Here is a 25375-nt window from a genome sequence, read left to right on the forward strand (position 1 = left end):
TATTATTATGAAAGGATACATTATTTGTTTTTTATTCTCAGTCTGTGATTTTTGAAATATATTCCCTGACTATGAAAGTAGCACAAATTTATTATAGATAATTTGGAAAAATTCAGAAATATTTAAAGAATTAAAAAGACACCTATAATTTGCTCTCCAAAAAAACCACTTTTTGTGATTTTGATGTATTTCCTTTCAGCCTTTAATCTCTTTGTAGATGTAATAACTTTTCTTTGACAAAATTTTGATCAGTTTAGTTCTACTTTTCTTAATACTATTTTCCCTCATGTGCTTTAATAACAAAATTTTTAATGCCTTTAAAATATTATTCATAATTATGTACAAGCTTTATGTAACTAATCTTAATTTACTGAAAGTATAGGTTGTTTCCAAATATTTTGTATTTGTAAATAGTGCCACCTTGAACTCCTGATGTGTACATTTTGGTGAGAATTTGATCTAATTATTTCCTGAGGAAAAATTCCCTTGAAGTTTGAGTCCAAGATTAAAAAGAATTTTAAGGTTTTTGATTTAAATGGTAAAGTTACCTTTTATAAAGTTGTAATAATTTTTATTCAAGCTAGCATTGTAGGAGAGAATCCCTTTCATCTCATCCTTGGCAACATTATTTTCATTTGATTAAATAAAGGTATAAAGAATGTTTTATTGAATAATAATTTGTATTTCTTTAATTACTAAACAGACTGAATTCTTTTACGTTTAACAGAAATTGAATTTCTTATGTAATTATTTATACTTTTATTGTTCTCTTGTGGTATTTTTTTGTTGTTGATTTGTGAGAGGTGTTTATAAAGTTAGGCTATTAATCAGTTTTCATCATATATACTACCAATTATTTTCCTAGCTTGATGTTGTGGTTTACTTGGTTTGTAAAGTTTTAACCTTTTTGTGTGTAGTAAAATTCACCAATTTTACTTTCTTTCTTCTTTTTTTAATTTTTTTTTTTTTATTGGTTGTGCATATTCAGGGGGTATAAAGCTGACCATCACTACTTGTGCCCAGGGTGTGAAGTCCAGGTCAATACTATCAGCATGCTCATTACCATAAATTGTAATTATTCCCCATGACCCCCCCAAATCTTTTTCTTTCCACTTCATTTTCATGTTTTATGTTTAGAAATGTCCCTTTCATTTTCCACCTTCATCTCTGTCTTTCGCTAATGCTTTTCTGCTCCTATTTTATAGGGGCCATACCTTTTTGTACCTTTTTGAAGATATTCTTTAGAAATGAAAATCGTTTTCATTTGGTTCTTTTATTAAACCATTTCCCAATGTAGTTTTTTTGCTCAGTGTTTGGAAGAAATAAAGCAGCATCTTCCGTAGGCTGTAATTCGTGAAAATTTCTTTCCAGTTGTAGAAGTTTTGTTATTAGAGTTAATTTCCAGTACTGTTATGAAGTTTTTCCTCTTTTTTTTCTTTGGTTAGAATTTTAATGGGACAATAGGCGACACAGGGTCATGAATTCCTTGCCAGATTTTATCCTAAACTATACGTCTACTTTATTTCTTTTATTCAGCAAGGGGCAGGAGGGAGAAATGAGTAAAGGCTGGGGATCATAGTTCAGGCCAAATCCTTTGATAACTCAAATGGGGAGGTCCAAGGAAACTTAGAGAGGCAGAATGGCTGGTGTTCTGATAATTCAAATATTTTTTTCCATGAACACCCTGCTCAGCAATTACTAAATCATAGCATCTCATTTTCTTCAACCCCTACTCACTAAAGTGACAGGAAAATGAAATTGATCCGCATAACATTTTAGAAACACACCTGCTGGTAAAGCAAAATAGCATAGCTGTGGTTTATGTTGAATTGTATTTACATTTGACTATTCTTAAAGTCAGTATTTACTTGAAGAAAACTATTAACATACCATTTTGAACTGAATTCCTCTAGGAGACTATATACTTCTCCTTGTAGCAGATATTCAACAAATGATTTATTTATAGGTTTAATTTATCCTGCAACTATTGACTGTAAGAATTAGAAAACCTTAAGTAAAATGTGTATTTACTTCGGTCAGATTAATATCTATTCTCATCATACATGATCTGGAACTGAATATAAAGTTCCCTGTCCCTTGTAAACATTTAAAATAGCAAAGTATGTTTTCTTCCAAGCTCTTATCCCACTCACTCTCTGCTCCAACAGGCACCCAGCGTTCTCTCGTGCCTGCTCAAGGCTGTCAGGAGGTCCTACAAAACTCATTTACGGAATCCTTGTTAAAAATCAGTGAGTTTCTTTCATTTTCAAAGTTATGTATTATTTCAAAACTGTGAAAAAGTAGAAACTAATAAGCAGACACTTATGTGCTCATGACTTACATTTAACATATATTTAAATTTTCTCATTTTGCTAAGATCTTTTTCAACTGATATAAAATTTACATACAGAGTAATGCACAAATCTTAAGTGTACAGTTAAATCAGGTGTGGCAAATACACATTTCCATGGAACCCATAGTCCTCTCAAGATACAGTACATTTCTATTATTCTAAAAAATTTCCTCATGCCCTGTAGCAATTAATCTCTGTCCCAAACTCCTAGAGGGAATTCTGATTTCTATCACCACGCACTAGTTTTTTCTGTTCTAGAATTTTGTATAAATGAAATCATACTGTATGAAATTTTTTGTTTCTGGATTCTTTTGCCTACCATGTCAGTGCATGTGTTAGTAGATTGATCCATTTTTAAAAAAATTCATTTCTGAGTAGTATTCCATTGTACGTACAAATATATATTTGTTTATCCATTCCTGTACTGATGGACATTTGGGTTGTTTTCAGTTTGGGCAGTTATGGATGACTCTAACATGTACATTCTTGTACGTTCTTTCTGTGGACATATATTTTTGTTTTTCTGGGTAAATGCCTAGGAGAAGAATTGCTGGGTCATAGGGTAGATGAATTTGTTAACATTATTAAAAAACTGCAAATAGTTTAAAGTTGATGAATCCTTTTACAATCTCACTAGCAATGTATGAAAATTCTTGTTGCTCTGCATCCTCACCAATCTTTGGGGATGTCTGTTGCTTTGTGTTGCTTCGCCCCCAATGGATTTGTCACCCCACTTCCCCTGGGTGATGGAGATGCAAAGGATTACTCAAAGCCCATCTCTACTGAGCAGTGAGAAGCCCGGAAGTGGTTATCTCCCGCCAGAACCCTCAAGCCAGAGGGATCCCTTCTTTGTGAAATTAACACTGAATTGGGGTTCTCTTCCTACATTTATTCTCCAGACCAGGAAGTTACAGGAAGAGAACAAAGGTGGGGTTATAGTTTAACAGTATAGGCTGGTAACTTTCAGTGAAACAAGCCAGATGACATTCCAGTAAGGCAATTAAGTGGTTCTATCGGCAACAGTTTGATCTTAGCAAACATTCCTTCTTAACAGCAATTTCTCAGTATCTTTACATAACAATCAGTAACCTGTCTGTCTTTGAGCCAGCAACCTGCTGTGCCACAATCCTTATCTTGCAACAGAGACTTATAGCCTGAGGGAAATTTCCTGTCCTTGCAGGTCAATATTTGAAACTGCAAGGCTTTGGAAAACCAGGCCCTGTGAAGTATACATGCTTTTTAGTATATTCCACAGATGTCAAATTTTCATATATTATTTTAGCCTTTTAGAGGTTATGTAATAAAATCTCATTTGGGTTTTCAATTGCATTTCCCTGATGTGGTGTTATGTTGCATGTCCTTTCATGTGCTTACCAGCATTTTTATATCTTCCTTTGTGAAGGTTTATCCCTGTGTTATGCCTATTTATTTTTAATTGGGTAGTTCTCTTTTTTATGGTGAATTATAGGAGTTATTTATTTATTTTGAGATCAGAATTTTGTCACATGAAGATCAGAAAGGAAGAAGTAAAACTCACTATTTTCAGATTAGATTGTTTATATAGAAATTCTTATAGTAAGTCTTGTAATCAAGTAGTATAAGTCTTTAAAATTTTTATTTTTCAGAATTGTTCTGATGATTCTAGGTTCTTCACATTTCCATATAAATTTTAGAATCAGCCTGTCAAGTTTCTTCAAGAAAGCCTTCTGGGATTTAACTGATATTGCATTGACTTTATGAATCAATTTGGAGAGAATTGACATCATAATAAGTAATACTGACTTTTATCCAATACATAAACATAGTATATCTCTCCACGTATTTTGATCTTTTAAAATTTCCCTTAGCAATAGTTTCAGTTTTAAATGTGTAGATCTTATGTGTCTTTCACTAAATTTATCTCTAAGTGTTTTATTTTTTGATGCTATTATTAGTGATGCAGTTTCTAAATTCAATTTTCTATTTGTTTATTGATTGTGTATAGAAAATAATTAAATTTTATAATTGACCTTGTATCTTGTTACCTTATTAAATTTATTTATTAATTCTTATAGCTGTTTACCAAGGTTCTCTGGGAATTTCTATGTAAACAATCTTATCACCTGAAAATAGGGACATTTTTCCTTCTTCCTTTCTAATCTTTATGTGTTTTATTTTTTTCTTTTCTTCTTGCAGTGTTGAGGGCCTACAATACAGTGTTGAATAGAACTAATGAACTCAGACATCCTTGTCTTGCACCTTTTCTTAGCGGGGAAACTATTCACCCTTAGGTATAAGGTTGTGTGTGTTTTTTATAGATGCCCTTTATCAGTTTGAGGAAGTTTCCATGTATTCTTTATTTAATGAGAATTTCTATCATAAACAGATTTTGAATTTTGTTTAATTCTTTTTCTGTATTTATTGAGATGACTATAAAAATTTTCATCTTCAGTATGTTAGTATGATGAATTGCATTGATTAATTAATACTGATTAACTAATATTGCTTGTTTGATACCTTATATTCATGTGATAAATCTGATTTTGCCATGATATAGTATCCTTTTTATATATTTCTGTGCTTGATTATCAGATTTTTTTTATTGACTTTTTACATCAATGTCATGACACTGATTTCCAAGTTTCTTTACTCAATGTTATTCTCAGGTTTTTACATTAGTTTAAGCTGCTCTTGTAAAAATTAGTTTAATGTGTCCTATCTTAACATATTTTCTGAAAGAGTTAGTATCAGATGGATATTAATTCTACCATAAATATTTAACAGAATTTACCAGTGAAGCCTTTGGGACCTAAAATTTCCTTTGTGGGAATGTTTTGTATTATAAAGTCAATTTCTTTAATATATAGATGGGATATTTAAATTTTCTATTTCTTCATCTGTCAGTTTTGATAATATTTATCCTTCAAGGAATTTATTCATTTTATCTAGGTTGTTGATTTATTGGCATAGTGTTGTCTATAATGTCTTCCTGATTATCCTTTTAATGTCTAGGGACTCAGTAGTAAAGTTTCCTCTTTCATTTCTGACATAGGTAATTTGTATTTTTTTTTTCATTTGATCATTTGGCTAGGCTTTACTTACTTTTATTGATCTTTTAAAATAATTTGCTTTTGATTATACTGAAGTTTTTGTGCTGATTGTTTTTTCTTTTTGATATCTGTTCTATTCCTTATTTTTCTTTTTACTTCTTTGGGAATTAGTTTACTCTTTATTATTATTTTTAGCTTCTTATGAATGTAACTTAGATCATTCTTTGTAATCCTTTCTTATGTCCTAGTGTTAACATTTAAACCATAAAATTTCCTGTAAGCTCTGTTTTAGCTGAATTCCAGGAGTTTTGTTATGCTGGGTTTATTTTGGTTTTGCTCCTACTGTACTGTGATTTTTTTGGGAGAAGAGACCCTGTCATATTCATTACATCCCTAGCTCCTTCTGCAGTACTCAATAGAGAGTAATGCTCAGTAACTGTTACGGTAAACAATATCTTTCTTAGCTAGTGTTCTCTGCTCACAGGTCACTTCTGATAGCTGCTTTGCTGAGAAATCATTTATGCTCTCTGACAGCATTGAAAGTCCTCCCTGTGCACAAAGGGCCTGGGTTATTTCTTGCTCTCTTTTCCTCCCAGTTATTCAGGGCATTCTTTTTCTTCATTTGCAGTGTCTATCATCACAGATAAGATACCAAAGATCTCTTTCTAATAAACAATGAAAAACCACTCTTAGGAAATATCCACAGCTATCTAAGCTAAAAATAAAAAGCAAAAAACAATGTAAACAGATTTATTTCACGTGTGTTTTTCCCTCAAAACCTATGCTTCTTGTCTTTATTTTGAAATACGTATTATACAGCCTTCTCATAATACAGGCAATTATATTGCCCACTGGAGTTAACATACTTATTTCCATACAGTTGGGACACAATTCACCTCTCTGAAAAAGTGTAGCAGAAAAACACATTACTCTCCCTTGGGATTCATCTGCATTAAGAACAATTGACAGAAACAAAGAATTCAAAACAACATTGTGTGGTTAATTTTTTTATTGACACTTAATAAAATCCCATTGTGGCCTTACTTTGCAGTTCATGCTTTTAAACTAGCTCAGCTTTATGTTGCTAAATCATGAATTCTATATTAACTGTGCACCTACCAGGCTCTTTATTTTCTAGATGTATATGATAAATCTGTGGCTTCTGAACAACAACAAAGGCACCATAGCAGTTTTATTATGAAGACCCCAAACAATGCTGTTGTTCATTTAAGTCAATTGAACATTTTCCTGTCAGAGCTGCCAGGCATAACAGGCTTGGCAAGTTTATCTTCAAAACCATTTAGAGTAATTTGTGATGGAGATTGGAGACACTTCAGTTGCCTGACAGCTGCTCTGCAGTCAGTCATGATGGCAGAGGTAAATTAATCCCATGGCTTTCTCTCTCAAGAAATCTTTATGCAAACAATCTTGTCAAAGAAGTATAATGGCTCTCGGCAATATTAAATAGAAGTTGAAGCAGGTTTTCTTTAAGGTACACAAAGCTACCTACTGGTTCTTATATTTGACTGCCAGCCTCACCCTAAGAAGCTCTTCTTGATATGCTGACTCATTTAGCTCTTGAAAGGATGGAATTTGAAGCAAGGACACACACAATATTTGGAGGAAGGTAAAGCCAATTATAATGTTGCGGTTTCTTAAAGAAGCTCTTCATGCTTTTTTGTTCAAAAATAGAATTGCAGAAACTCAGGCAGCTAAAAGAGGCTTAAGATTGTTTAAGCCAATTGATCCTATTATATGAATGAGCATGTTTTACAATGCAGTACTTTTATTCCAGGGAGCAGGAGGGAGCTCAAATGATACATTTCAGGCCATCCAACGTGAAATATATTTTATACATTTTTTGGTGATTTTCCATTGATCTAGAAAAACTTGACAAAAATATTTGAAGGTAGGAGAAATAAAGCTAGAGTAGGCCAGCTTTGCTCACAAGTTCAGTGCTCCACCCACTAAATAAAAGAAGTCATCATCAGGTCTGCGGACATTACAGGCTTCTTTGTTTCTTCAGGAACACTTTTTACTTTTAAAATGATCCTTTTTTGTTTTTTTGTGCGCTTTATGTGAAGACAGAAGAAATTTTGGATTCAATGCACCATGCTCTGAATTCCAGGAAAATAGCTTAATGAACAACAAATTGGAAGTGTTTCTCTCATGATCCTAATTACAAGCAGGGGATGAGAAGTTTAAATGTCTCGCCCTGTGGGATGGTAATAATAACCTATGTTTGCAACTACCTCATTTGATCCTTGCCCCAGCCTGTAAGACAGGCAAGGCAGGTAGTAGTAGTTTGTATAGAGAATATGGTGAGGTTACTTACTTAAGTCATATGGCTAATAAGTGACAAAGCCAGCAATCTCACTTAGGCTTGGGTGTTTTGCCTCTCCCAAACAGCAGTTTTGACTTTGCTTCTCTTTCTTTTCTGTTTGCCTTCCCTTCTCTTCCCTTTCTTTTTCTTCTAGGAAAAAAAAAACAGGTCCAGAGATTCACTCAAGATTTTATAGACTGCCTGGACTTAATATTCCTATAAGGGCATAATTGGGATTTGTTACATTTCCAAAAAGTGATTATAAAAATATTTATAACTATTCTTACTATGTTTACACGTAAAAAGACTTAGAGTTTAACTGGCTTTAAATCTGAGATTATCCAGCTATTCTTTAAAAAAATTAAGATATAAAAATCAAGAGATTTTAAAACCTCTAAACATAAATAGTTACTTAGAAGTTTCCGTTCTGGAATTTGTAAACATATTGGTAACGTTTGGGTAGCTACTTAATAACATATTTTTAGTATAGGTGGGTGTGGTAGGCTGAACAATGCCCCTCCCCCAAATATATCCCTGTCCTAATCCCTGAAACCAGTGAAGATATTATTTTGCATGGTAAAAAGGACTTTGCAGATGTAATTAAGGATCTTTATTTTTAATTATTCAAAATATTTTAACATTTATTTGTACATATTTGTGAAGTACAGAATGTTGCTTCAATACATGAATATACTGAGTGTAGATAGCATAGTATTGTACCCATTAGTCCACCACTTTTCCTCAAACCCCCACCCCCATTCTCTGGTAACCATTATTCTACTCTCTATGTCTATAAGAACCACCTTTTTCCTTTTTTTTAGATTCCACATATGAGTGATATCATGAGGTATTTGTCTTTTTGTGCCTGACATTCTTCACTTAAAGTGACGGTTTCCATGTTGCTACAAATGGTAGGATATCTTTTCTTTTTTTTTAAAATAGCCGAGCAGTATTCCATTGTGTACATATACCACTGTTTTTTTATCCATTCATCCCTTGATGGACATTGAGGTTGACTCTATCTCTTGGCTATTGTGAGTAGTGCTGTGATGAACATGGGGGTGCAGGTTTCTTTTGGATATATTGATTTCATTTCCTTTGGGTATACACCCAATAGTAGGATAGCTAGGTCATAGGGTAGATATATTTTTAGTTCTCTGAGGAATCTCCTTACTGTTTTTCACAATGGCTGTACCAATTTACACTCCACTAAGAATGTAGGAGTGTTCCTTTTTCTCTGCATCCTTGCCAACATTTGTTATTTTTTATCTTGTTGATAATAGCCATTCTAACTGTGGTGAGATGATATCTCATTGTGGTTTTAATTTGCATTTCCCTGATGCTTAGTGATGTTAAGCATGTTTTCATGTGCTTGATGGCCATTTGTACGTCTTCTTTTGAGAAATGTCTGTTCAGGTCCTTTGCCCATTTTTAAACTGGATTATTTGTTTCTTTGTTGTTGAGTCATTTGAGTTCCTTACATATTCTGGATACTAGCCTCTTGCCCGATGTGGGCTTGGCAAACAATTTCTCCCATTCTGTACATTGTCTCTACTTTGTTGACAGTATCCCGTGCAGAAACTTTTTAGTTTGATGTAGTCCTGTTTATGTATTTTTGTTCTAGTTGCCTGTGCCTTTGTAGTCTTGCTCAAAAAAGTGCTACCCACTCTCATTTTGTGTAGCATTTTCTCTATGTTTTCTTCTAGCATTTTCATAGTTTGGGGCCTTAAATTTAAGCCTTTGATCCATTTTGAGTTGATTTTTGTGTATGGTGAAAGATAGGGGTCTAGTTTAAATCTCTGCATGTGGATATCCAGTTTCCTGAACACCATTTGTTGAAGAGGCTTTTCTTACTTCATTATATATATTTGGCACTTTTTTGAAAATTAGTTGGCTATAAATGTGTGGGTTTATTTCAGATCTTTCTCTTCTATTCGATTGGCCAGTTTGTCTGGTTTTATGCCAGTACTATGCTGTTTTGGTTACTATAGCTTTGTAGTATGTTTTGAAGTTAGGAAAAGTAATGCCTCCAACTTTGTTCTTTTTGTTCAAGATCACTTTAGCTATACAGAGTCTTTTGTGTTTCCATACAAATTTTAAGATTGTTTCTTCTATTTCTGTGAAGAATGTCATTAGTATTTTGATAGGGATTGTGTTGAATTCATAGATTGCTTGGGGTAATACGGGTATTTTGATGATGTCAATTCTTCTGACCCATGAACATGGAATATCTTTTCATTTATTTGTGTCCTCTTCAATTATTTTCACAAATGTTTTATAGTTTTCATTGTAAGAGTCTTTCACCTCCTTGGTTAAATTTACTCCTAGATATTTCATGGTTTTTGGTAGTTATTGTGATTGAGATTTCTTTTTTGATTTCTTCTTCAGCTATTGTGTTATTGGCTTACAGGAAGGCTATTGATATTTGTGTGTTGATTTTTGTATCCTGCCACTATACTGAATTCATTTATAAGTTTTACTAATTTTTTGATGGAGTCCTTATGGTTTTTCTGTATAAGATCAAGTCATCTGAAAAGAGGGATAGATTAACTTCCTCCTTTCCAATTTGAATGCCCTTTATTGCTTTCTCTTGCCTTATTACAATGGCTAGAACTTCTAGTACTATGTCGAAAAAGAGTTGAGAAACTGGGCATTTTCCAAATCTCAGAGGAAAGCCCCAATTTTCGTCCATTCAATATGATGTTAGCTGTGAGCTTGTTGTATATGACCTTTATTGTGTTGAGGCACATTACTTCTATTCCTAATTTGTTGGGTGTTTTTATCATGAAGGTGTGTTGGATTTTATCAAATGCTTTTTCTGTGTCTATTGAAATGATCATATGTTTTTTTCATTCTGTTGATGTGATGTATTATGTTTATGGATTTGCATATGTTGAACCATTCTTGCATCCTTGCGATAAATCCCACTTGATCACGGTGTATGATCTTTTTAATGTTCTGTTGCATTTTGATTGCTAGTATTTTGTTGAAGATCTTCACTCCTGTGTTTGCTAGGGATACTGGTCTGTAGTTTTCTTTTGTGTTAGGTCTTTTTCTGGTTTTGGTATGAGGGTAATGCTGGTGTCATAGAATGAGTTTGGAAGTATTCCCTCCCCTTCAATTTTTTGGAAGAGTTTGAGAAGAATTAGTATTAGTTCTTCCTTAAATGCTTTGTAGAATTTGGCAGTAAATCCATCAGGCCTTGGGGTTTTCTTTTTTGGAAGACTTATTAGTGCTTCAATCTCATTACTTGTTATTGGTCTGTTTGGGTTTTGTAATTCTTTATGGTTCAATTTTGTAAGCTGTATATGTCCAAGAATTTACCTATTTCTTCTGTGTTTTCTAGTTTGTTCATATATGGTTGTTCATAGTAGTCTCTTAAGATCCTTTGTATTTCTGTGCTATCTGTTGTAATACCTCATTTTTGATTTCTAATTTTATTTATCTGAGTCTTCCCTCTCTTTTTCTTCATTAGTCTAGCTAAAGAAAAAAGAAAAAAATCAAAGCCAACTCTACACTTTGGCATCATTCTCCCAGTTTTTGGCTTTTTGTTGTTCCAAATTACATCTTTTAACATTGCCTGACTTTTATATGGTTCTTGTGTATATTATTGTCTTGTTAGGTTCATCCTTTAGTTTTATACTAAGGATATATGTGGTTTATTCTCCACTCTATGACACTGGAGTGTTCTGAGGTTGTCTGTGTATTTACTTTGCTAATGAGTTATGCACCTTCCAATGTTTTCTTGTTATTCATTTGTGTCATTTTCTTTCAGATTGAAGTACTCCCTTTAGCATTTCTTGTAGAGAGCCTACTGTTGATGAATTCTCTTAGCTTTTGTTTGTCTGGGAAAGACTTTATTTCTCCTTCATATTTGAAGGTTAGTTTTGCTGGATACAGAATTCCTGGCTGATGGTCTTTTTCCCTCAGCAATTTGAATGTACCATCCATTCTCTTCTGGCATGTAGGGTTTCTTTTGAGAAATCTGCTGAGAGATGTATTGGGGCTCTGTTGAATGTTATTTGTTTCTTTTCTCTTGCTGCTTTTAGTGTTCTCTTTTTGCTTCAGCTTTGAATAATTGGATTATGATGGGCTTGGGGTGTTCCTCTTTGGATTGCGCTTTATTGATGATCTCTGAGTTTCCTGTATCTGGATGCTTTCATCTTTCTCCATACGTGGGGAATTTTTAGTCATTATTTCCTTGAATATACTTTCTAGGTCTCTTCTTTTTTCTTCTCCTTTGGGTATGCCAATTATGTAGAGGTTATCTCACTTAAGGAAGTCCCATATTTGGTGTATTTCTGTTCCATTTTTTTCTTATTCTTTTTTCTTTTTGTTCCTCTGGTTGGATAATTTTGTGTGTTTTAACTTTGAGCTCATTGATTCTTTCCTCTATTTGATAAAGCTGCTGTTGGAGCCTTCTATCAAGTTTTTCAATTTAGATAATGTATTCTTTATCTCAAGAATTTCTATTTGATTTTTTAAAAAAATGATTCTATTCCTCTGTCAAGTTTCTTACTCTGCTCCTGAATTGTTTTCAAGATATCATTTAATTTTCTGTGTGTATTTTCTTGTAACTCCCTGAACATACTTAAGAGGGTTATTCTGAATTCTCTATCAGACATTTAATAGACCTGCTGTTCCTCTGCATCCATTGCTCATGCTTTGTTTCCTTTGGTGGTGACATGTTTCTCTGTTCTTTCTCAATCTTTGTGACTTTATGCTAATGCCTGGGCATTTGAGGAGACTGGTACCTCTTCTAGGTTTTATAGGGGGTTAAAGGAGCTTTGTCTCCGGTCTGTGTTTTTGTTTTTATTTCATTTTGTGGTGGATTAATAGCTACCACCACCACTAAGCCTTTACACAGAAATGAATGTGCTGTCCTGTGGTTAGTTCCTGAGCTGGGGGAACTTTCTGTGGGGACCAGACCTTGAGCTATGTGCTTGAGCTAGATTGCTGCTTTGTTGCTGATTCTCTGGGGATTGTTAAGTTCTCTGATTTTTGTGAGGATCATTAATCACTTCCAGGTCTGAGCTGTGTGGATATTCTGGCCGAAGACCACATTTTTCCTGTAGCTTGCACCTCTTGAAGTTCTATCACCCTGATCAATATCCACTGAGATCAGTTGCTCTCTCTGTGCCCAATGTTCCCATGGCCAGCCAGCCTTTCCCCACACTCCAACTGCTTCCCGTGAGGATGGCAATGTCCACATCACTTGCGATAACTCACCAGCTTCTGGGAGGCTCCTTTCTCTAGTCTGCTGCAGTCACTTGCTCTTATGTAGACCCATGGAAATTCTGCCAGTAGTCGTTATGGCCTGTGGGCTGGTATGGTACACTCTGAAGCCCTCCTCTCCCCTGTAGACTCCAAGCAGGTTTATGTGAAGGGTGCCACTGTGGGTTTTTCTAGCTTCAGTCCATGTGCAGCAGTCACTCCCCACCTCTTATCAGGCTGGCTCAGAAGCATCCAGGGCTCAGAATGATAGATACCACCCCTACACCCTCTCACCTTGTGCTTTTACATCTTCATGACTCAGTGAGTTTCTCCTCTTCCTCCAGCTTCAGCAGTCCTGGGTTGGCAATCTTTGCTTTTTATTTTTTATTTTTATTTTTTTTATTTTTTATTTTTTTTTAAATTTTATTTTGTCGATATACATTGTAGCTGATTAATGCTCCCCATCACCAAAACCTCCCTCCCTTCTCCCTCCCCCCCTCCCCCCAACCATGTCCTTTCTGTTTGTTTGTTGTATCAACTTCAAATAATTGTGGTTGTTATATCTTCTTCCCCCCCCCCCCGGTTTGTGTGTGTATGTGTGTATGTGTGTGTGTGAATTTATATATTAATTTTTAGCTCCCACCAATAAGTGAGAACATGTGGTATTTCTCTTTCTGTGCCTGACTTGTTTCACTTAATATAATTCTCTCGAGGTCCATCCATGTTGTTGCAAATGGCAGTATTTCATTCGTTTTTATAGCTGAGTAGTATTCCATTGTGTAGATGTACCACATTTTCCGTATCCACTCATCTGATGATGGGCATTTGGGCTGGTTCCAACTCTTGGCTATTGTAAAGAGTGCTGCGATAAACATTGGGGAACAGGTATACCTTCGACTTGATGATTTCCATTCCTCTGGGTATATTCCCAACAGTGGGATGGCTGGGTCGTATGGTAGATCTATCTGCAATTGTTTAAGGAACCTCCATACCATTTTCCATAGAGGCTGCACCATTTTGCAGTCCCACCAACAATGCATGAGAGTTCCTTTTTCTCCGCAGCCTCGCCAGCATTTATCGTTCATAGTCTTTTGGATTTTAGCCATCCTAACTGGGGTTAGATGGTATCTCAATGTGGTTTTGATTTGCATTTCCCGGATGCTGAGTGATGTTGAGCATTTTTTCATATGTCTGCTGGCCATTTGGATATCTTCCTTAGAGAAATGCCTACTTAGCTCTTTTGCCCATTTTTTAATTGGGTTGCTTGTTTTCTTCTTGTAAAGTTGTTTGAGTTCCTTATATATTCTGGATATTAATCCTTTGTCAGATGTATATTTTGCAAATATTTTCTCCCACTCTGTTGGTTGTCTTTTAACTCTTTTAATTGTTTCTTTTGCTGTGCAGAAGCTTTTTAGTTTGATATAATCCCATTTGTTTATTTTTCCTTTGGTTGCCCGTGCTTTTGGGGTCGTATTCATGAAGTCTGTGCCCAGTCCTATTTCCTGAAGTGTTTCCCCTATGTTTTCTTTAAGAAGTTTTATTGTCTCAGGGTGTATATTTAAATCCTTAATCCATTTTGAGTTGATTTTAGTATACGGTGAGAGGTATGGATCTAGTTTCATTCTCCTGCATATCGATATCCAGTTATCCCAGCACCACTTGCTGAAGAGGCAGTCCCTTCCCCAGTGAATAGGCTTGGTGCCTTTGTCAAAGATCAGATGGCAGTAAGTGTGTGGGTTGATTTCTGGATTCTCTATTCTATTCCATTGGTCAGTGTGTCTGTTTTTATGCCAGTACCATACTGTTCTGGTTATTATAGCTTTGTAGTATAGCTTAAAGTCAGGTAGTGTTATGCCTCCAGCTTTATTTTTTTTGCTGAGCATTGCTTTGGCTATTCGTGGTCTTTTATTGTTCCATATAAATGTCTGAATAGTTTTTTCCATTTCTGAGAAAAATGTCTTTGGAATTTTGATGGGGATTGCATTGAATTTGTATATCACTTTGGGTAGTATGGACATTTTCACTATGTTGATTCTTCCAATCCAAGAGCATGGAATATCTTTCCATCTTCTTGTATCCTCTCTAATTTCTCTCAGCAGTGGTTTGTAGTTCTCATTATAGAGATTTTTCACCTCCTTGGTTAACTCAATTCCTAAGTATTTTATTTTTTTGGTGGCTATTGTAAATGGGCAGGCTTTCTTGATTTCTCCTTCTGCATGTTCACTATTGGAGAAAAGAAATGCTACTGATTTTTGTGTGTTGATTTTGTATCCTGCTACTGTGCTGAAATCATTTATCAATTCCAAGAGTTTTTTTGTAGAGGTTTTAGGCTGTTCGATATATAGGATCATGTCATCTGCAAACAGGGACAGTTTGACTTCATCTTTTCCAATCTGGATGCCCTTTATTTCCTTCTCTTCTCTGATTGCTCTGGCTAGTACTTCCAACACTATGTTGAATAGGAGTGGTGAGAGTGGGCATCCTTGTCTAGTTCCTGTTCTTAAAGGAAAAGCTTTCAGCTTTTCCCCATTCAGGATGATATTGGCAGTGGGTTTGGCATATATGGCTTTAATTATGTTGAGATACTTTCCCTCTATACCTAACTTATAGAGGGTCTTTGTCATGAATGAGTGCTGAACTTTATCAAATGCTTTTTCAGCATCTATAGAGATGATCATATGGTCCTTGTGTTTGAGTTTATTAATATGGTGTATCACATTTATTGATTTGCGTATGTTGAACCAACCTTGCATCCCTGGGATGAATCCCACTTGATCGTGATGAATAATTTTTCGTATGTGTTGCTGTATTCTGTTTGCTAGTATTTTAGTGAGGATTTTTGCATCTATATTCATCAAGGATATCGGCCTGTAGTTTTCTTTTTTGGTTATATCTTTACCTGGTTTTGGTATCAGGATGATGTTTGCTTCATTGAATGAGTTTGGGAGATTTGCGTCCGTTTCAATCTTTTGGAATAGTTTGTAAAGAATCGGTGTCAATTCCTCTTTGAATGTTTGGTAAAATTCTGCTGTGAATCCATCTGGTCCTGGGCTTTTCTTTGTTGGGAGCCTTCTGATAACAGCTTCAATCTCCTTTATTGTTATTGGTCTGTTCAAATTTTCTACGTCTTCACGGTTCAGTTTTGGGAGCTTGTGTGTGTCCAGAAATGTATCCATTTCCTCCAGATTTTCAAATTTGTTGGCGTATAGTTGTTTATAGTAGTCTCGAATGATTCCTTGTATTTCAGATGAATCAGTTGTAATATCGCCTTTTTCATTTCTAATTTTTGTTATTTGAGTCTTCTCTCTTCTTTTTTTTGTTAGCCATGCTAATGGTTTGTCAATTTTATTTATCTTTTCAAAAAACCAACTTTTTGATTCGTTGATCTTTTGAATTGTTTTTTGGTTTTCAATTTCATTTAGTTCTGCTCTGATCTTAATGATTTCTCTCCGTCTGCTAACTTTAGGATTGGATTGTTCTTGTTTTTCTAGTTCTTTAAGGTGAAGTGTTAGGTTGTTCACTTGCCATCTTTCCATTCTTCTGAAGTGAGCATTTAATGCAATAAATTTTCCCCTCAATACTGCTTTTGCAGTATCCCACAGGTTTTGGTATGATGTATCATTGTTTTCATTAGTTTCAATAAACTTTTTGATTTCCTGCTTGATTTCTTCTTGGACCCATATGTCATTAAGTAGAATGCTGTTTAATTTCCATGTGTTTGTATAGTTTCCAGAGTTTCGCTTGTTATTAATTTCTAGTTTTAATCCATTGTGGTCTGAGAAGATACATGGGATAATTCCAATTTTTTTGAATTTATTGAGACTTGATTTGTGACCTAATATGTGATCTATCTTGGAGAATGATCCATGTGCTGATGAGAAGAATGAATATTCTGAGGTTGTTGGGTGGAATGTTCTGTAGATATCTGCCAATTCCAGTTGGTCTAGAGTCTTGTTTAGATCTTGTGTTTCTCTACTGATTCTTTGCCTAGATGATCTGTCTAATATTGACAGTGGAGTGTTCAGGTCCCCTGCTATTATGGTATTAGTGTCTATTTCCTTCTTTAGGTCTAATAGAGTTTGTTTTATAAATCTGGCTGCTCCAACATTGGGTGCGTACATATTTATGATTGTTATGTCTTCTTGATGGATCAGTCCTTTTATCATTAAGTAGTGTCCCTCATTGTCTCTTTTTATGGTTTTTAGATTAAAGTCTATTTTGTCAGATATAAGAATAGCCACTCCAGCTCGTTTTTCTTTTCTGTTTGCATGGTAAATCTTTTTCCATCCTTTCACTCTTAGTCTGTGTGAATCTTTATGGGTGAGGTGGGTCTCTTGTAGGCAGCATATAGTTGGGTCCTGCTTTTTGATCCAGTCAGCCAGTCTGTGTCTTTTAATTGGGGAATTTAAGCCTTTAACATTAAGAGTTGTTATTGAAAGGTGTTGATTTATTCTTAGCATTTTATTGGTTGTTTGGTTGTCTCAGGTGTCTTTTGTTCCTTGCTTTCTGATTTACTGTTTGGTTTCTTTGTTTGTTGGTTCCTTAGGTTGTAGATAGTGTTTTTGTTAGCTTGTTTTCTCTTCATGAATGCCATTTTTATTGTACTAGCGGGTTTAGATTTTTCTTAGGTTTTTGTGGCAGTGGTAGTTATTTTTCAGGAACCAAACCCAGTACTCCCTTGAGGATTTCTTGTAAGGGTGGTCTTGTGGTAGTGAACTCCCGCAGTTTTTGTTTGTCTGAGAAATATACTATTTGCCCCTCATTTCGGAAGGATAGCCTTGCAGGGTAGAGTATTCTTGGTTGGCGATCTTTGTCTCTTAGTATTTTGAAAATATCATCCCATTCCTTTCTAGCTTTTAGGGTTTGTGATGAAAAGTCTGATGTTAACCTGATTGGGGCTCCCTTATAGGTGATTTGACGCTTCTCTCTTGCAGCTTTTAAGATTCTCTCTTTGTCTCTGAGTTTTGCCAATTTGACTATGACATGTCTTGGAGAAGGCCTTTTTGGGTTGAATACGTTTGGAGATCGTTGAGCTTCCTGGATCTGAAGATCTGTGATTTTTCCTATACCTGGGAAGTTTTCTGCCACTATTTTGTTGAATATGTTTTCAATGGAATCTCCATTTTCCTCCCCTTCTGGAATACCCATGACTCGGATATTTGAGCGCTTGAGGTTGTCTGATATCTCTCTCAGATTTTCTTCCATGTTCTTGATTCTTTTTTCTTTCTTTTTGTCTGCTTGTGTTATTTCAAACAGCCCATCTTCAAGTTCAGAGGTTCTCTCTTCAACTTCGACAAGCCTGCTGGTTAAACTCTCCGTTGTGTGTTTTATTTCGCTGAATAACTTCTTCAGTTCAGCAAGTTCTGCTACATTTTTTTTCAGGACATTGATTTCCTTGTATATTTCCTCTTTCAGATCCTGTATACTTTTCCTCATTTCATCATGATGTCTAGCTGAGTTTTCTTGTATCTCATTCAGTTTCTTTAGAATTATCACTCGAAATTCCTTGTCAGTCATTTCAAGGGCTTCTTGTTCTATAGGATCTAGAGTATGAGATTTATTAACTTTTGGTGGTGTACTTTCTTGATTTTTTGTATTTCTGGTGTCTTTTTTTTGGTGTTTATTCATTGTGGCAGGGGGTTTCACAGTCCACCGGTTTAAGACTAATGACTAACTAGGATGTTGCTGTTGTTGCCAATTTGGTATGGCTCCCGCCGTGACTGCTCAGTTGGCCTCTAGTGTCTTGTGTGTGTGGTTGCCTCGGGTCTTGGGCTTCTCCGGGGATCCACCTTTCTGGTCAGCTTGTACTCTGCTGGGCTGGTGGATCACGTACCACAGGGTGTGTGATCTCTGTTGAGCTTTCACTTTCTGTACAGGACTTCTCCCCGTTCCGTGTGCTCTGGCCCAGGCTGTTAGATCGTGCAGTGGCGACCCCACCGGGTGTGTGGTTTCTGTCGAGTCTCCGCCTCCCTGGCCGCACGTCTCCCCCCTCTGTGCACACTGTGCTGGGTTGGGGCGTGTCTTCTGCACCCCTCGTCTATCAGCTGGGCCTTCAAGACCCTGCTCAGCACCGCCTCGCCCAGGAAGTCTACCAGGTTTCTGCTAGGCACAGACGACCGGTCTCTCTGGGTGCCTTTGTAACACTGTGTAGATCTTTCTCGGGTCTTGTTCACCTTTGTATCCCCCCGGTATAAACCGAGTCTAGTGCCCGCCTGCAGCCTGCTCTCCGGCAGGTTCAAGCGGACCTGGGAACTCTCCTACCACACTATTCCCAACCAGAAATTCGTTAGGCTTTTTTCCAAACTGGTGGTCGCAGAGATGGTATCTGCCTCCCAGTAACAGGAAGTTTACCGGGGCCGGAGTCCAGGGTGTGGTGGAGTGACAGTCGGCCCGCCCGTACTTCCTAGCCCTCCCAAAACTGGTCGGGACGCCCCACACCCCCAGCCCTGCCAGAGAACCGTGGAGGGAGTGGGAGAGGAAGCCGGCCCGCAGGGTCCGGAAAGCCCTGCGCCAGGCCAAGCAAATGGGCTCAGTGATGGCCGAGCAGGGCGGAGCTGCCCGCACCTGGGAAAATGGAGGCAGCACCGGGGCAGTGAGTGGCCTGGTGGTGCAGTCGGGGAGCCGCGTGGGCAACCACCCCCCGAACAGAGCTGTGCCAGGGATCACTCACAGTGCTGTGCCAGGTCGGGCGCTCGCTCTGTCTCTGGTTTGTTGCCTTCCGTGTTCTCGGCGCTGCCGCCTCGGGCTGTTCAGTCGCGGCGCCGCTCGGGCGCTCCCAGGAGTCTTCTTTAATGCCGGCCTGAAACCTCGAATCCTGAATAGGGCAGCTGGCCGCCTTCAGTGCGGCCCCGGCCTCCGGGATCCTGGCTGCATCCACAGCAGCCCTGGCGCCGTGTTCCCTGTTTCAAGACTCACTTTTGCAGCTAAGAATCAGTTCTTTTCCTGCTCCACACTTCAAAGCTGTTGCCTGTAAATGAGGCAGCCTCTCCTGCCGGGGGCAAAGTGGCGTTGAGCCCCCACGACCGGCCAGCAGCAGCAGTCCTCCCTTAAGAGATGGCCAGAGGAAGGTCCACAAGTTTCCCGGCTGCCTGAGGCCCAGTGGCCACCTTTTCCACCTCAGCTACCAATCTTTGCTTTTTAATAGTTGTTAAATTGGTTACTTGTGGGGAGGAGGGATGCTGGGAAGTGTCTATTCTGCCATATTGATGACATCATTCCAAGTTGAGATGAGATGTTTATTCTGGGTTTTCCAAGTTGGCCCAACATAATCACAGTGGGAAGCAGAAGGATCAAAGTTAATAGTAGGAGATGTGACTGTGGAAGCAACAGGTAGAATTGAGGAATGGAAGAGGCCATGGAATGAGCCATGAAAAGAATGCATGTGAACTTTAGAAGTTGAAAGAGGCAAGGAAACAGATTCTTCCCTGAAACCTTCATAAGGAATGCAGCCCTGCCGACACCTTGATTTTAGACTTCTGATCTTCAGTACTCTGAGAGAATAAATTTGTGCTGTTTTAAGCCACTGTATTAGTCTGGTTTTTTTGTTGTTGTTGTTGTTGTTGTTTGTTTGTTTGTTTTGTGTTTTTGTCTTATACTGGCTAATGTATTTTTTAAAAATTATTTTGTACAGTTCTGGAAGCTGAGAAGTCTAAAGTCAAGGGGACAAATCTTGTAAGGGCCTTCTTCCTGGTGGAGACTCTCTGCAGAGTCCTAAGGCAGTGCAGAGTATCACATGGCAAGGGGACAAGAGCGTGTTAACATGTTCTCCTTATAAAGCCACCAGTGTCCCTCCTGTGATAACCCACTCTTCCATTAACCCATTAATCTGTTAATTCATGAATGGATTAAGTCATTCATGAAGGCATATCCTTCATGGTCCCATCACCTCTTAAAAGCCCTACCTTTCAAAATACCATATTAGGGATTGAGCTTCAATATGTGCTTTGGAAGGTACAGACATTCAACCCATAGCAGCCCCCAAATTTGTGGTAATTTGTTACAGCAGTATTTTTTTTTAATTTATTGATATACAGTGTAGTTGATTTTCATGTCCCTTTACCAATTCCTCTTTCCCCCCTCCTTCTCCTCCCTCCCACCCATCAACATCATATCTGTTCACTTGTCTTAATAAGTGAACAAGTTCAAGGAGTTGTTGTGATTGTTGTGTCTTCATCCCCACCCCCTATTTGTTTTTATATTTATTCATTTATTTATTTTTAGCTCCCACAAATAAGTGAGAACACGTGGTGTTTCTCTTTCTGTGCCTGACATTTCACTTAATGTAATTTTTAAAAAATCCATCCATGTTGCTGTGAATGGTAGTATTTTGTTCTTTTTTATAGCTGAGTAGTATTCCATTGTGTAGATATACCACATTTTATTTATACATTCATCTGAAGATGGATATTTGGGCTGGTTACAACTCTTGGTTATTGTAAATAATGCTGCAATAAACATTAGAGTACAGGTATACCTTTGACTTGATGATTTCCATTCCTCTGGGTATATTCCCAGCAGTGGAATAGCTGGGTCATATGGTAGATCTATCTGTAATTGTTTGAGGAGTCTCCATACCATTTTCCATACACCATTTTGCAGTCCCATCAACAGTGAATGAGGTTTCCTTTTTCTTTGCAACCTTGTCAGCATTTATCATTCTCAGTCTTTTGGATATTAGCCATCTTAACTGGAGTGAGATGGTATCTCAGTGTGGTTTTGATTTGCACTTCCTGAATGCTGAGTGATGTTGAGCATTTATTCATGTGTCTGTTACAGCAGTATTAAAAACTAAAACAATGGGAATTTATGTCAGCTTTTTCTTTTTTTTCAATTCAGAGCATCTTGGTCAAGCAAAAGAATATCTGTTTTGTCACATTAAAGGAACATTTTCTTCCACTACATTGTTTTATATAGATTTGTGATATCTTAATTACTGGCTTAGGTTCAATTTTTATGTAATTGAAATGAATCTTAAAGGAAAGGAACGTTTAATTTTTGTTGAAGAAAAGTAGCCCCACCTTAGCAAACATGACTCAGATGTGAATTTATTATTTCCTTTTAAAATGAAAATGATATATCCTCTTGTTATGAAATAAGATTTAATCTATGCAAACATTCCAGGAAATAACAAAGTATAAGTAAGAAAATTAAAATTGCCCGTAATCCTCCCATAGCTGGAAAATGCTCTGATGTCAAATGCATGTGATTATCTTGGTGGGGTTCCCCTGAAAGGAATATATGCTTGCCCAGTTGCTCATCACAGAAGGAAGTCTCCAGAAGTGAACTATGGACTGGAAGGTGAGCTTGGGGAATGAGAGAAGTAACACTAGCAAATATCAAGGGTCTGGTGGAAATGGCCCAAGTTGTCCTGGTGAACCAGGGGCTAGGAAAGGGACTCTGGCAGGGAACCCTAAGAATACAGCTAGGCTTATGCCCTCTACTGCAGCCATAAATAATGCTGCTTGTCAATATTGCCTTTTCCTCCCTTTGCCTCAGATCCTTCTATAAAGTCTTGGTGAAACTCACAGCCTGGTTTCTGTTATACTCCAGAGAACTAATTGAAATTCTACCTTTGAGATGAAATAACAGAAGTGAGCATACTTTCCACTCACTAGAAGCCTGGGTGTTACAAGCCACCAAAGGAGGAGTTGCTTAAAGTAGCTTCTCCAAACACTGTGGAACTCTGTCTTGCTTTACTGCAGAAGCACCAAGATCCTCTACTAGTCAGCCACTGCTGCACCAGCTCTCAAATATCTCTTCTACCTAGTCACTTATCTGCCAGGGCAGTCTCCAGAGTCCTCCAGAGATGAACTATAGGAACCATCTAGCTTTGGGGTGGTCTCATGCTTGTGATATAGACAGCACAGAGGCAAAGGCAATGGGAGAATGACTGAATGCTACCTAGACTCCAACACCCCAATGACAGAGTCAAATTATATCCTTTCTTGAGTTTCCTGTTATGAAATTACACAAGACTGTCTCTTCAGTTGTTACAATCAGGAGATGAGGGTGGAAGAGAGTCTGTCTGGATGTGATCACCATGACATTTACCTAGTCTTATGTCTCATCAGTGGAGATGGGCACTGGTGGTAGGCAGTTCAGGGATTTTTGCCAGCCCCAGGTTTACATAGTCAAACCACATTCAGAGCAGTCATGAGCTGAGGAGGCAGCTGCAAAGTGGCTGATGAAGAAGTTGGAGCTAAAGAATGTGAGGGACCTGCTTCTAAACCATGTAAAAACGACGTCCTGGGGATTAGAAGTAGCTGGGGTTCATGGTGAAGGGCGGTGGGACGATGATTTCTGACAGGTGGGTAGAAGCACAAGCGTGTTCACGTGGTCCGTAAATTGACATCTTTTGGAAGTAGGGGGGCCCGCTTTTTATACTGGCAAGTTGTCATCTGCAAGGGCAGCGGTGGGAAATCCTTGTGGCAAGTATAGTCTAAGCTCAGAGGCAGCAATAGAAAAACCTGCTGGGGTGTCTTGTCTGGCTGTCTAGGGTTTGCTCTGCATAATCTCACTCTATACATACGTGAAATTCCCTGGAGTTTTACAATCCAGCTGCCCTGCCAATTGACTTCTCTACGTTCAGGTATTTGAAGTTCAGTGTTATATAGTTATTAATTTGCTTAGCGTTGTCTCACATTATCTATCACGCACTTCAGTATTAAAACCCTCAGAGGTTTGTCATTGTCTTAGAGATACTTGGCTTCTCCAGAAGAAGAGAAGTATGGGAGAGTGTCCGTGTCTCCTGTCCCCGTCGCGGTCCTGCGGTCGGCGGTCTCCGCGTGGTGCGGAGCGAGGGTCGGCGCCACGTTGCATCTTTGCCCGGCTCCAAGAGGGACGGCGGCGGCGGCTCCGGGGGAGCACGTGGCGCGCCGCTCGCCTGCTCTCCGGGGTCCCACCGCAGTCGGGCATGCCCCTGAGAGGTGTCCCGGCGGCGGCCCAGCCTCTTCCTTCCTCGCACAGCCAGGCGGCCCCTGCTCGGGGCCCGCGACGCCACGGCCGCCCGCGGTTCTCAAGTTGCTGCAGCGCAGCAGGAGGACCGCAGCAAGGGGGCGTGTATTTGTGGGTCTGAAGGTTGATCCCTCACTTCAGATTGACATACCTGATGCACTCAGTGGGAGAAATAAGGTCAAACTTACAGTGCACACGGAGTCCAGAGTTTTCTGTTACAAGGTAACATAAGATTTTGTGTGGCTACACAACACTCTTAATGAAACAACAGACTGTGCTGGGCTTATTATTGCACCTGCCTGTACAAAGCTCAACCTTGATGGCCCTCGAGGAAAGATGCAGAAGCTGGGAAAAGGTGAAGGGTCCATGACCAAAGAAGAATTTACCAAGATGAAGCAAGAACTGGAAGCTGAGTATCTCATCGTCTTTAAGAAAACTGTGTTCTCCCATGAAATCTTTCTTCAGCGACTTTGTTCTCACCCTGTTCTGAGTAAAGATCGCAACTTTCATGTTTTCTTGGAATATGATCAGTATCTAAGTGTTAGGTGGAAAAATACCAAAGAGATATTTGGTGGATTTTTCAAAAGTGTGGTGAAAAGTGTGCTGATGAAATCCTTTTTTCTGGAGTTAAGGAGATAGATGACTTCTTTGAGCAAGAGAAGAACTTCCTTATTAATTATTATAATAGGATCAAAGATCCCTGTGCAAAAGCTGACAAAATAACCAGATCTCATAAAAATGTTGCTGATGACTATATCCACATGGCAGCCTGCTTGCATAGCCTGGCTTTAGAAGAGCCCACAGTCATCAAAAAGTACCTGTTAAAGGTTGCTGAGCTATTTGAAAAACTTAGGAAAGTAGAGGGTCAAGTCTCATCAGATGAAGATTTAAAGCTGACAGAGTTCCTCTGATACCACATGCTCATCATAGAGGCCGCTAAGGATCTCTAGTACAGATGCACCAAAGCCCTGATTGACTTGAGAACTCAAGCAAAGCTCTGGATAAGGCCCGTTTTAAAAGTAAAGATGTCAACTTGGCTGAGGCACACCAGCAGGAATGCTGCCAGAAATTTGAACAGCTTTCTGAATCTGCAAAAGAAGAACTGATCAATTTCAAAAGGAAGAGAGTGGCAGCATTTAGAAAGAACCTAATTGAAATGTCTGAACTGGAAGTAAAGCATGCCAGGAACGATGTCTCCCTCTTGCAGAGCTGTACTGACTTGTTCAAGAAAACGGATCTCCTTCACTCTGAAAGAAGGAAATGAATGTGAAAGAAAGTTAGCATCACTTGCACTGAAATCATTACCACGGAAGATTTATTAGCTTTGACTTTAGCTTAAAATTATGTGAGTAAATATTTTGATTTCTAAAAATCTGAACATTTAACCATATTGGTTTAAAAATATTTTTATTGCATGCTATTTGGACATAACTAATGTTTTTTTGTTTGTTTGTTTTGTGCATTTAATTCCTCAAGGCAGGTAGACCGTAAATACCAGATTCT

The 25375-nt window shown here is 37.9% G+C and overlaps 1 pseudogene; it reads left to right on the top strand.

Annotated features, from left to right (window-relative positions):
* Positions 1 to 25136, top strand: part of LOC134380940 (sorting nexin-5-like) — a 52122-nt pseudogene extending 26986 nt beyond the window's left edge.
* Positions 25137 to 25375: the final 239 nt, after the last annotated feature.

The sequence above is a fragment of the Cynocephalus volans genome, chromosome 6, assembly GCF_027409185.1.
Source record: "Cynocephalus volans isolate mCynVol1 chromosome 6, mCynVol1.pri, whole genome shotgun sequence".
NCBI classification, from domain to species: Eukaryota; Metazoa; Chordata; class Mammalia; order Dermoptera; family Cynocephalidae; genus Cynocephalus; species Cynocephalus volans.